This window comes from Cetorhinus maximus, chromosome 9 (assembly GCF_964194155.1).
Source record: "Cetorhinus maximus chromosome 9, sCetMax3.hap1.1, whole genome shotgun sequence".
In the NCBI taxonomy this organism is placed as follows: Eukaryota; Metazoa; Chordata; class Chondrichthyes; order Lamniformes; family Cetorhinidae; genus Cetorhinus; species Cetorhinus maximus.
In genome coordinates, this window is record NC_135887.1 from 80,084,709 (window position 1) to 80,096,238 (window position 11,530).

The 11,530-nt window shown below is 45.3% G+C and overlaps 1 protein-coding gene across 1 annotated transcript in view; it reads right to left on the reverse strand.

Annotated features, from left to right (window-relative positions):
• LOC144684746 (EF-hand calcium-binding domain-containing protein 4B-like) overlaps window positions 1-2,835 on the reverse strand; it is a 164,338-nt gene extending 161,503 nt beyond the window's left edge. Inside the window, exon 1 of the mRNA XM_078548929.1 lies at window positions 2,642-2,835. The gene's annotated coding sequence lies outside the window, so the exon portion shown is untranslated. The remainder of the gene's footprint in view (window positions 1-2,641) is intronic.
• Between the last annotated feature and the right edge of the window lie 8,695 nt (window positions 2,836-11,530).

Below are 11,530 nucleotides of genomic sequence, written 5' to 3' on the forward strand. Positions count from 1 at the left end.
AACAATAATTTTGAATAAAATTAATAGTCATGTGGACAAATGCAGGTTAATCAAAGAAAGCCAGCACAGATTTATTAGGGAAAATGGTGATCAACTAACTTGCTGGAGTTTTTTGATGTGGTAACAGAGATGGTTGATGGGGGCAATGCTGTTGATGTGGTGTACAGGGACTTTCAAAAGGCATTTGATACAGTGCCACACAACAGATTTGAGAGCAAAGTTATAGCTTATGGAATAAGAGGGACAGTAGCAACATGGATACAGAATTGGCTGAGTGACAGGAAACAGAGGTCAGTGGTTAATGGGGCGGGAATTTTCCCTTCCTGACAGCGGCGGGGCTCATGGCAAGGTAGGAGCAAAAAACATGACGGGAGCAGAAAGAAAAATCAGTTTCCTGACAGTGAGAAATGATGGCAGGAACATATGGTCCTGACTGACATGGCAGGATAATGGAGGGCTGCCATTCCTGCCAAAGGTCATCGGGAACTGGATTAGCATATCATTAGTGTTATTCAAATAAGCAGCCAACGGGAATGCTCCCCCCATGGGCATACCTCCGCCCCACCAGCGGGAATTCACGTCGCTCTGATTCATAACTGGAGCAACATGGTTCACGTGGCAAGACAGCTCTTACCTGAAAAGCTGTGGTCTGGATCATCCAAAGGCAAATAGGTGGGGGATCGTAAGAAGGCAAAGGGGGAGGGGGTCGTCGGAGGGCAGAGGGGGAGGGGGGTCGTCGGAAGGCAGAGGGGGAGGGGGGTCGTCGGAAGGCAGAGGGGGAGGGGGGTCGTCGGAAGGCAGAGGGGGAGGGGGGTCGTCGGAAGGCAGAGGGGGAGGGGGGTCGTCGGAAGGCAGAGGGGGAGGGGGGTCGTCGGAAGGCAGAGGGGGAGGGGGGTCGTCGGAAGGCAGAGGGGGAGGGGGGTCGTCGGAAGGCAGAGGGGGAGGGGGGTCGTCGGAAGGCAGAGGGGGAGGGGGGTCGTCGGAAGGCAGAGGGGGAGGGGGGTCGTCGGAAGGCAGAGGGGGAGGGGGGTCGTCGGAAGGCAGAGGGGGAGGGGGGTCGTCGGAAGGCAGAGGGGGAGGGGGGTCGTCGGAAGGCAGAGGGGGAGGGGGGTCGTCGGAAGGCAGAGGGGGAGGGGGGTCGTCGGAAGGCAGAGGGGGAGGGGGGTCGTCGGAAGGCAGAGGGGGAGGGGGGTCGTCGGAAGGCAGAGGGGGAGGGGGGTCGTCGGAAGGCAGAGGGGGAGGGGGGTCGTCGGAAGGCAGAGGGGGAGGGGGGTCGTCGGAAGGCAGAGGGGGAGGGGGGTCGTCGGAAGGCAGAGGGGGAGGGGGGTCGTCGGAAGGCAGAGGGGGAGGGGGGTCGTCGGAAGGCAGAGGGGGAGGGGGGTCGTCGGAAGGCAGAGGGGGAGGGGGGTCCTCGGAAGGCAGAGGGGGAGGGGGGTCCTCGGAAGGCAAAGGGGGTGGGGTCCTCGGAAGGCAAAGGGGGAGGGGTCCTCGGAAGGCAAAGGGGGAGGGGTCCTCGGAAGGCAAAGGGGGAGGGGTCCTCGGAAGGCAAAGGGGGAGGGGTCCTCGGAAGGCAAAGGGGGAGGGGTCCTCGGAAGGCAAAGGGGGAGGGGTCCTCGGAAGGCAAAGGGGGAGGGGTCCTCGGAAGGCAAAGGGGGAGGGGTCCTCGGAAGTCCTCCTCTACGGTCTGGACAGAGTAGATAGGGAGAAACTGTTCCCACTTGTGAAAGGATCGAGAATGAGGGGGCACAGATTTAAAGTATTTGGGAAAAGAAGCAAAGGCAACATGAGGAAAAGGTTTATCACACAGTGAGTGTGGAATTCACTGCCTGAGAGCCTGGTGGAGGTAGGTTCAATCAAGACATTCAAATTGGAATTAGACTGTTATTTGAAAAGGTTTACGGAGAGAAGGCAGGAGAATGGCGCTAAGTGAAATGCTCATTTAGAGAGCAGGTGCAGACATGATGGGCCGAATGGCCCTCCTTTTGTGTTGTTACAAATCTGTGATACTGTTGCTAATGAGTTTTACTCCCCTCCCCCCTTATTATGCTCCTAACTGAGGAAAAAGCTGGCAGGTGTCAACAAACCTCAGACAATGTCCTAAACCAAACCCCAGCCCTCCTAGGGGTTGTTTGTGTCATTTCTGCCTATGCTCTGGTTATTTTACAGTACACCTGATCCTCCTCACTCCATTCCATTGCCTCAGGTGGGAAAAAGAAACTAAAATAGAATAGAAAAGGTGAAATACAAAATATCACAAAGTTAAAACCATTTTTGGCCTGTACTTTTTGCAGACTGTAATTTGTAGGCTTTAAATAAAAAGGTAAGATTAACGTTTGAGTTTTAATTTAACCCCAAACCTGGCTCAGGTAGCGAATCCCTGGAGCTTGTGACTTTGCATGTTAGCAGCAGATAACTGACAATCTCACTGAAATAACTCCACACTCAAAAGATATTGCAATTAGGGAAAGAGTGAGAAAAACAAGGTATTTTGACAGAAACTAGAGCTGCCATTCCACAGCTCCGACCAAGGTGAGCTGGGAACAAGCTGAGAGGAGATCACACACGGACAGATCATGTCAAGCCAGCACGTCGCAGTTAAGCCAGTCGCTGCGAGCGTGTTACCAGCAAAAGCGAGTCTTACCTGTCTAAGCACTCGTTTGTTCTAGACGGGGAACTGAGAGTTAAGTGCAGACTCCTGATCCCTTCTGCTAAACTACACCGAATCCACCTCTTCCAGAGGGAAACTAAAGTCTCTCAATTTGCACAGCAGGTTATTGCTGCCAATTTCCGGAAATGGGCCGTACAAACCTGGCGGCTAAAGACATTTTTTTCACTGAAACACTTCTGTTTTTAACCTTTTAAAGCCCACGACTCGATTCTTAAAGACATGTACCTCCCAACTGGCCCGTATGCCACTTCCCCTCGTGTCATTGACCGCGATCTGCAAATTTACATTTGAATAGTATTTAAATTGCTTTGCTAATTTGGAAATGTTTATTTTCAGGCATGATTTCTTTCACCTCGGGCCAGTCAGTAGAGCACCTGTTTAGATCCCAGGCGGCCGTGGAGGTCACAGAGGGGGAAGAGGAGGAGGAGGAAAATGCTTTTACCCCATGAGTTCCTATGATCTGGGAGGCACTCTGAAAGGTTGGTGGTCGTAGTTTAAATAGTAAAAGGGAATTTTTTAAAAAACATTCGTTCATGGGATGTGGGCGTCGCTGGCGAGGTCAGCATTTATTATCCATCCGTAATTGCCCTTGTTCAGGGGGCATTTAAGAGTTAGCCACATTGCTGTGGGTCTGGAGTCCCATGTAGGCCAGACCAGGTAAGGATGGCAGATTTCCTTCCCTCAAGGACATTAGTGTGTATATAGTTGAAAAGAAAAAAGGGCTAAGAGGAAATGGGGTAGGAGTTGGAACTAATGTGATTAGGTCTTTAAGAGCCAATGGGCAGAATAGCCTCCTTCTGTTATGTGACCTCCAACAGTAGATATTCCATGAGGACTGGGTATAGAGTGCAATGTTGACCTGAATTTGGCAGTTGAGTTGATATTGACAATGCAGACTTTAGTTTGGACAGGTTCCCCATCACTCTGTTTTTAGGTGGTTTTCAATGTAAAAATAGATGCCATTTTGTCCACTGCACTGATGCCTATAGGTTCTGAAAGAGCTCTCCGCTGATTCTCTTTCCTCCTGCCCTGGTATGTTGCTCTTGCTGCTACTCTTCTTCCATTGCCCCAGTGGCAGTTATCATTCTTCTGTTGCCCCACCCCCACCCCTGAAGCGTTAATGCAAACATTTTCTCTCCTGGTGTTCACACTGCTCACACTCATTACACGATGAATGGTCATATGGGTGAGAATTGTATCCCACCAAAGCTTCAACACTTTGGGGCAGGGTGGTTGTGGTGGTGAGAAAGTTGACAGAAAAAGGAGTGGGGGAAGGGGAAGGAAAGGCTTTGCACCTTCATAAGTGGAGGGGGCTAAAAAATGAATAAGAAAATATGACCACAGTACAACCATGTCTGTATCACCTTTTCAACTGTGACTGTTCCACTGCATATGTAGTTCCATTACTGTAGTTTGCCTATCTGCTTGTATCCCGCTAAATGGAGCTACTGTAGCAAAAGCTGTTAATTTATCTGTTTCTGCATCATTCCACTCCCCAATTTCTCTTTTCCACTTCTGGACTGAAATTCTAAAGGTTGAGAGTAGCACTTCTCTGTACTCTGCTACATTCTTCACATTTGAGCTTACACAGTAAAAGGCATCATGCTATTTAACATGAAAACCAATACACCCAAACTATTCTCAAGGTCACTCAGTACTCCTTGTCCTCCCTAACCTCTGTGACATTCAGCATGGTGGACCATGCCAGTCTCCCATGTGCCCATGGTGAGACTGTGCTTACCTGCTTCCACTCTGTCCTAACGTAGCTTCTGTATTTCCAGAAACAGCTTCTGCCCTTGCCACCAGAATCGACCCCAAAGTTGCCCATGGCCCCTCTTCCTCATTTGCATTGTTATTCTATATCATCCATAACTGCAGCAAGGACTATATTGGACTTTTTTCAAAAATTGTTCTCGGAAGGTGGGTGATGCTGTCAAAGTCTTATTTATAGCCCATTTCTACTCCAAGTTCACATGTGATGAATAGGTAGTTGGGCAAGAACCCAGAGGACTACTGGAGTCGAACGAACCAAATCTCAGTTCCCATTTATTACCCTGACAAGGTACAGAACACAACTCCCTTAATATCAACAGAACACTTTGTAGAATTGCTCATTCATAGTATTTTGGCCTGATATATGTTTGATGTTACTGGGGTCAAGTGAATATCACATTTCATTTGCCACGGTTATCTTCACAGACATGTTCAGAAAGAACATTGACATGTTCCCTTAATTCTAGTCTAGTCCAAGATGAATATCATGTTTTGCCGGGCAGCAGTGATCCCCTCACTCCTACATGCGTCCGAGACTTGGACAACCCACAGCAGGCACGTCAAAGCACCGGAGAAGTACCACCAGCAGTGCCTTTGCAAGATTCCCCAAATCTGGTGGCAAGATATGGTCCAACAGCAGCATCTCCTCCAAAGTAACATGCCCAGCATTGAGGCGATAATCACGCTAAACAGTTCTGTTGGGCAAGACACCAGATGCCTGACACTAGGCCAGACTCCCAAAGCAACTGCTCTACTTGGAACTTGATTGTGGCAGAAGAGTCCCAGGAGGACAACAGAAACCCTTTAGGGATGTCCTCAAAGAATCCCTGAAGAGGTCAAACATCCCCGCTGACTTATGGGAGTCCTTGGCTTGTCAACAAGCAAATTGGAGAAGGTTCAGTGGGAAGGCACCGAACACCTCAAGAGACTTTGTTGGGAACAAACACAAGTGAATCCAGGCATCAGAGAGAGCACACAAACCTTCCAACAACTCATCTACCCAACATTTCAAGCACCACCTACCCTGCATATGGCAGAATCTGCAGATCGTACATTGGACTTATCAGCTATCTCAGAAACCATCGAGCCGGAGTGGATCCAAGTCATCCTCAATCCCAAGGGACTGATTAAGAAGAGTGTACTCTACATTAACCATGAGCAGACAGCCAAAAAGTGCTTCCTTTGGAAGAAATTTTCATCCCCCACCTCTGAAAGCACCAAAGCAATTTCCACTAGCTCGGTATGTTTAGTTAGTGAATAACTGAACCACCTAGAAAAAGTTCCAGGTTCAATTCTTGGTCCGTCTAAAGTCTACTCAGCACATTTGGGATGATAGTAGGGGTGATATAATTTGCTTCAACTCTTGTGAATCAAAGAGTTGAAAATAGCTTAGGGTTCTTAATTCCTCTCCTGAGCAGAAGGTGGGAGAGGAAAACTTGGTAAGTGCAGGGGACCTCCTGGTAACTTTCTGACCAGTATGTTTGCAAATAGTCTAAATAACTCCCATTGCTCAGGCATTGTCTTCAGTCTCTCTTTTTTTAAAAACTATTTTCATCATCATTCTGCTCAGAGAGCAATCCTAGTCTCATCCATTTCAGCCCAATCTCATTGTTAACTTCCCTTTCCTGTACACTCCTCCCACAATTACCCATTTGACTCCCTTCAGCCCAAATTCCACTCTGCTCATGGCACCAACACAACCATTAGTGGTGATACATGTGCTATCACCAATAATAGGAGTTTGTATTGCACACATATTTTCACAGACATGGTACCCACATTTGCAAGTATTATGTAGCCTAGGATCGCCCTCTACTGCCCACTTCAAGATCTTCTCAATGGACACCAAAGCAATTTATATCTTTTACCTTTTTATATTCTTCAGCATTGATCCCTTTTACAAGGTGTAACAGATGACATTTTTGTTCCCATATAACTTTTTTTTACAGAATCTAGCCAAGGATGATATCAAAGGAGCTATATACAAAAGTTAGTCACATAGTTTAGTTATAAAATGCTCAGACCCTGCCTGATTTTTAAAAAAGTAATTTTATGACCTGATCTCTAATGATTGATCTTTTAAAAATATATATTAAAATATTTTATAATACATGTTATGATTCAGACAATTTCTCAAGCATGCCTCAAAACATAGTTTTCACAAGCAATCCTGTACCTCCTTTGAACTGAGACATAACCTTACATGTGTAATAAATGTGTACCATATCACAGACTTAACAATCTACATGTTGACTGCTTAGAAATCATACACTCATAATGTCAAAAGGTGGAAATATGCTATATTGGCAGGGTCATATAGCAGGCTAATAATAAAATAATTTTATTCTAACCTAATTACCAATATGTAGAAGCCAAAAATAAATAATCAGATGTTTGTTTTATTCATTCAGGGGGTGTGGGCTTCACTGGCTGGGCCACCATTTATTGCCCATCCCTAGTTGCCCTTGGGAAGGTGGTGGTGAGCTGCCTTCATCTGGTACATAGATATTATAAACAGCTTTTTTAAATGTTAGTAGTGCTTAAGTTTACAGAGTTGTCTCTCACTGTAGTCACCCAAATAATATGAATAAGCTTCACCTCATGGATTCTATACTGAAAGAAGCTTTTCCCATCATGTGTCAGCTTTGAGACGTATTTCCCTACTGAAATTTCTGTTTGGGTGTACAATGTAGATTACGGCTTTGGCAACAACCTCCTCTAGTCTTACATAGCAGGCTCCATAGAATCAAAAAAATGGGAGAAAGGATGCCGATAAAGGATAGAACAACAATAAAGGATACCAAGGTGAATTTGACATTAGATCATTTGATACAAAACTAAGGAGGAATTTGGGAATTTTTTGGTTATATGTTTTAACCCAACTATAATGAAGTCATACCAAACCAGGTTAGTATGGTTACATCACTTATGCACATCAATTCTAAAAAAAGTCATTTTAAGAGGAGATAGCTAGAGGTGCAACTTAAAAGGCATCCAGTGTTGTGGATTTGGTGATATCTGCAGGGGCCAATTGCAAGTACATTATGTCAAGATGTGCCTAGGAAAGAGCAGAAAGGAAAATCAGAAAGTGTAGTGTAACTTGATTGTTTGCCTCCTGGTGGCTGGGTCAGAGCCAAGACCTAGAGGTGGTCACTCACTAATTTTCACTGCTGTCATCAGTGCAGAACCTGAGCAGGCCAAGCTGTAAGAACTGAGAGGGAAAATGAGTGAAGAATGGTCCTCAAAAGAAAAGTAAATTCATATTGAAGCTACTAAGCTTTAAAGTTTTCCGCAGGATCTTCTAAACCAGTTACTATAAACCATTAACTAATAAAGTGCCTTAAAGTACATTACTGTTAAAAGATTGAAAGACTGTGATTATAAAGTAGTTAGTAGGTTTTGAATATACTGTGCAGGATTTTCACATCTCACTCAGCACATGAAGATCTACTCCTGACAGATGACATTTACATTTCACGTGTTTTTTTTTCCTAACTATTTTTAAATTGCTTAAATCGCTAAACTTGGAAATATAGTGAACTATGAGAAGGATAGTGTAGAACTTCAAAAGGACATAGAAAACTTGGTGGAATAGGCAGACAGGTGGCAGATGATATTTAATGCAGAGAAGTGTGAAGTGATTCATTTTGGTAGGAAGAACATGGAGAAGCAATATAGAATAAAGGGCACAATTCTGAAGGGGGTGCAGGAGCAGAGGGACCAGGTCATATCAAATAAAAACAGGAAGAGCTGGAAAATCTCAGCAAGTTTGGCAACATCAGTGGAGAGAGAAACAGAGTTAACATTTTGAGTCCAATCTGACCCTTTCCACAGGTTGAAGAATCAAAACGAGAGGTCATAGTTTTAGGGAATTGGCAAAAGAAGCAACTGAGACATGAGAAAAAACGTTTTCATACAGCGAGTGGTTAGGATCTGGAATGCATTGCCTGAGAGTGTGATGGCAGCAAATTCAATCAAAGCACTCAATAAGGAATTGGATTATTATCTGAAAAGGAAGAATGTGCAGGGTTACAAGGAGAGGCAGGAGGATGGTACTAGGTGCATGCTCACTCGGAGAGCCAGCACAGGCATGACAGGCTGAATGGCCTCCTTCTGTACTATAACAATTCTGTGATCCTGTGCTTTCTCAAACGGGAAGCATCTCAATCAGACTTTGATGCAAATCAACTACACCACCTTCCTCCAATACCTCTCCTCCATTGTTCAGCTCACTTGGACTCCTTTCACTTGGTTCCACTTTTACCTAATCAATTGTAGTCAGAATCTTCAGCAGTGGCTTCTCTTCCTACTGCATTAGATTGTTGGACATTCATCCACCTCATGTACTTTCTGCCCCCTGACTATGTCATTAGAAGATATAGGCCGGGATTTTCATGACCTTCCGTGGACAAGGCAGCGCCCCAGCCAGAAGTCCATTGACTTGAGGCAGGACTGGACGATGCCGGTGGTGGGCGGGTGCAGAAAATCCTGCCCATTGGGGTCAGCATTCAGACTTATGCTAACCGGACCCAGCTAAACCTCTGCCGTTACACCGCTTGTCCAATATCTAGTGCTGAGAGAGCCATAATTTTGTTTAGTTAAACACTGGGAGAACCGTAGTCCCTGTCTTTGGCACCTGCCACAAATTCACCTTTGCCAACAATTCCATCTGCGACAGCGGCCATTCTCTCAGGCTGAACAGGTTGTTGAAAACCTCACCATTCTATGTGATCTCAAGCAGTTTCTGATCACATATCCTCTCCATCACCAGGTCCACCTACTTCTATTTCCATATCGCCCCTAGGTCAGCCCATTTGCAATTGAAATCCCCATTCAGGCCTTTGTCACCTCTGAGCTGGATTATTCCAATGTTATTCTTGTCAGCTTCCTGTATTCTGCCCTCCAAAAACCTATGTCATCCAGAACTCACTTGCATGTATCCTTTCTCATATCAAGTCTTGCTCACCGGTCACTGGACTATTAATCCAGAGGCCCAGGTTAATGTTCTGGGGACATGGGTTCAAATCCCACCATGCCAGCTGGTAGAATTTGAATTAAATTAATAACATTTGGAATGGTGAATAAAATTTCAGTAAAGATGACCGTATAAATATAATTGATATTTGTAAAAACAAATCTGGTTCATTAATGTCCTTTTAGGGAAGGAAATCAGCCACTCTTACCTGGTCTGGCTGGTGTGCCTTCAGGCCTGTAGCAATATGGTTGACTATTAACTGCCCTTTGAAGTTCCCTAGCAAGCCATTCAGTTCAAAGATGATTAGGGATGGACAACAAACGCTGGCCTTGTAGGCGACACCCACATCCCATGAAAGAATAAGGAAAGAAAAAAGCTCTTGCTCAAACGGCCTACTATCATTCCCAGTCCAGCTTCTTAAATTTCAAATTTGAGTATTGCTGGGAAAGAGACATGTCTAAGATTTTTGTCTTGTACTTACCAGGACATTCGCAAGAATACCAAAAGAACGGGGAAAACAACAATTTATACGGCATGTGAAGAGAATGCTGATTGGTTGGTAAATGGCATTGCCATGGAGAATGCATCACTGATGATGACTGACAGTTAACAGCCAAGCATTGTTTCAATTTAAACCAGGCAGCTTGACCCTGATTGGTCAAGGCATTGCCCTGAGGACTGAGTCAGCGAATGGCTGTCACTTATTTCGTTTAGCCAAAACAGGCGCAATGTTTGTACAAGTTCTTTCTGCCTGCAAAGAACAGGGCCCTGTGTATTAATATATGTAGCTTCCAGTACATGCAAATGTGCCACATTGCGAGCCCAACTGACAATCTTAAATTGGTTGTCAGCGTAATTCTTAGCACACTGAGGATTATTTAGCAAATGTTGTCCAATCGTGGAATGACATCTAGTGTTGGACAGCTTTTGAGCTTTGCAAGCACGGGCTGATTGGGTACAGTCTGTTCCCTACCTGTTGTGATATGATCCACCAATCTTTGGGACGTACGGCCTACATACCTAGCATCACACTGGCACTGAAATTCATACACTACCTTACTCATTTGTGTGTTAGGCAGAACATCTTTTTGGCATGAAGGCAGCAGCCTGTTCGTGTCCATTGGACCTGCTGCTCAACATGACCGGACAGCCCTTCTCGAAAGTAAGCTAAAATAGCACTTGCTGGACTTGTGCAAGAGCACTGAGCTACCATGGGACATATATGACAGGGTTCGTCCTCACGGTTCACTACGTGTGTATGTATGGGCTGCTCAAGACACACAAAAGTGATGTCCCTCTACACTCCATCTTATCCATGACTGGTTCTGCACAACATGAATTGGTTAAACGGTTGGACGAGTTGTTATAACTAATGTTGACCAAGTTTTCCACATACATGGTGAAGGACTCCTTCACGTTTGCGAAGGTCATACAGGATATTGACAGCAATGCCGTGTCCATGTGCTCATTTGACATTGCTAGCCCATTCACCAATGTTCCCCTTAAGGAAGCCATAGGTATTTGCACTGCAGCACTATATCATGGCGATCTAGACCTGCCACCATTGCGTGAATCAGTATTCATTGAACTTACGAACTCGACAACTCACACAGTTGAGTTCAGTTTTAATGACACCATGTTTGCCCAAATAGATGGTGTTGCCATGGGATCTCCTTTCGGCCCAGCTCTCGCAAACATCTTTGTTGGGTTCCATGAGAAACGTGTCTTCGATGGAATGACACCTAACCTCCCACCCCTCGCATATTTCCAATATGTTTGCTATATTTAAATCTGCAGCTGCATGTAACAATTTCCTTTCATGTCTTAATGGGCTCCATTCTGCGCTCAATTTCACCTATGAAATGGAGCAGTCAAATGAACTCTCTTTCCTTGATGTACTAGTTGAGAAATCTGCCAGGGGTTCTCCACCACAGTCCACTGCAAGCCTACCTTCACTGGTCAATGTACGTTTTGGGATTGTTAGTTCCACATGCTATAGGATTGGTCTCATCAGCAACCTTGTAAATAGGACTCAAGAGATTTTGCTCACCATGCAAGCTTGATGCTGAAATAGGGCACATTAAAGGCATCCTGAGGGATGATGGCTATCCTGA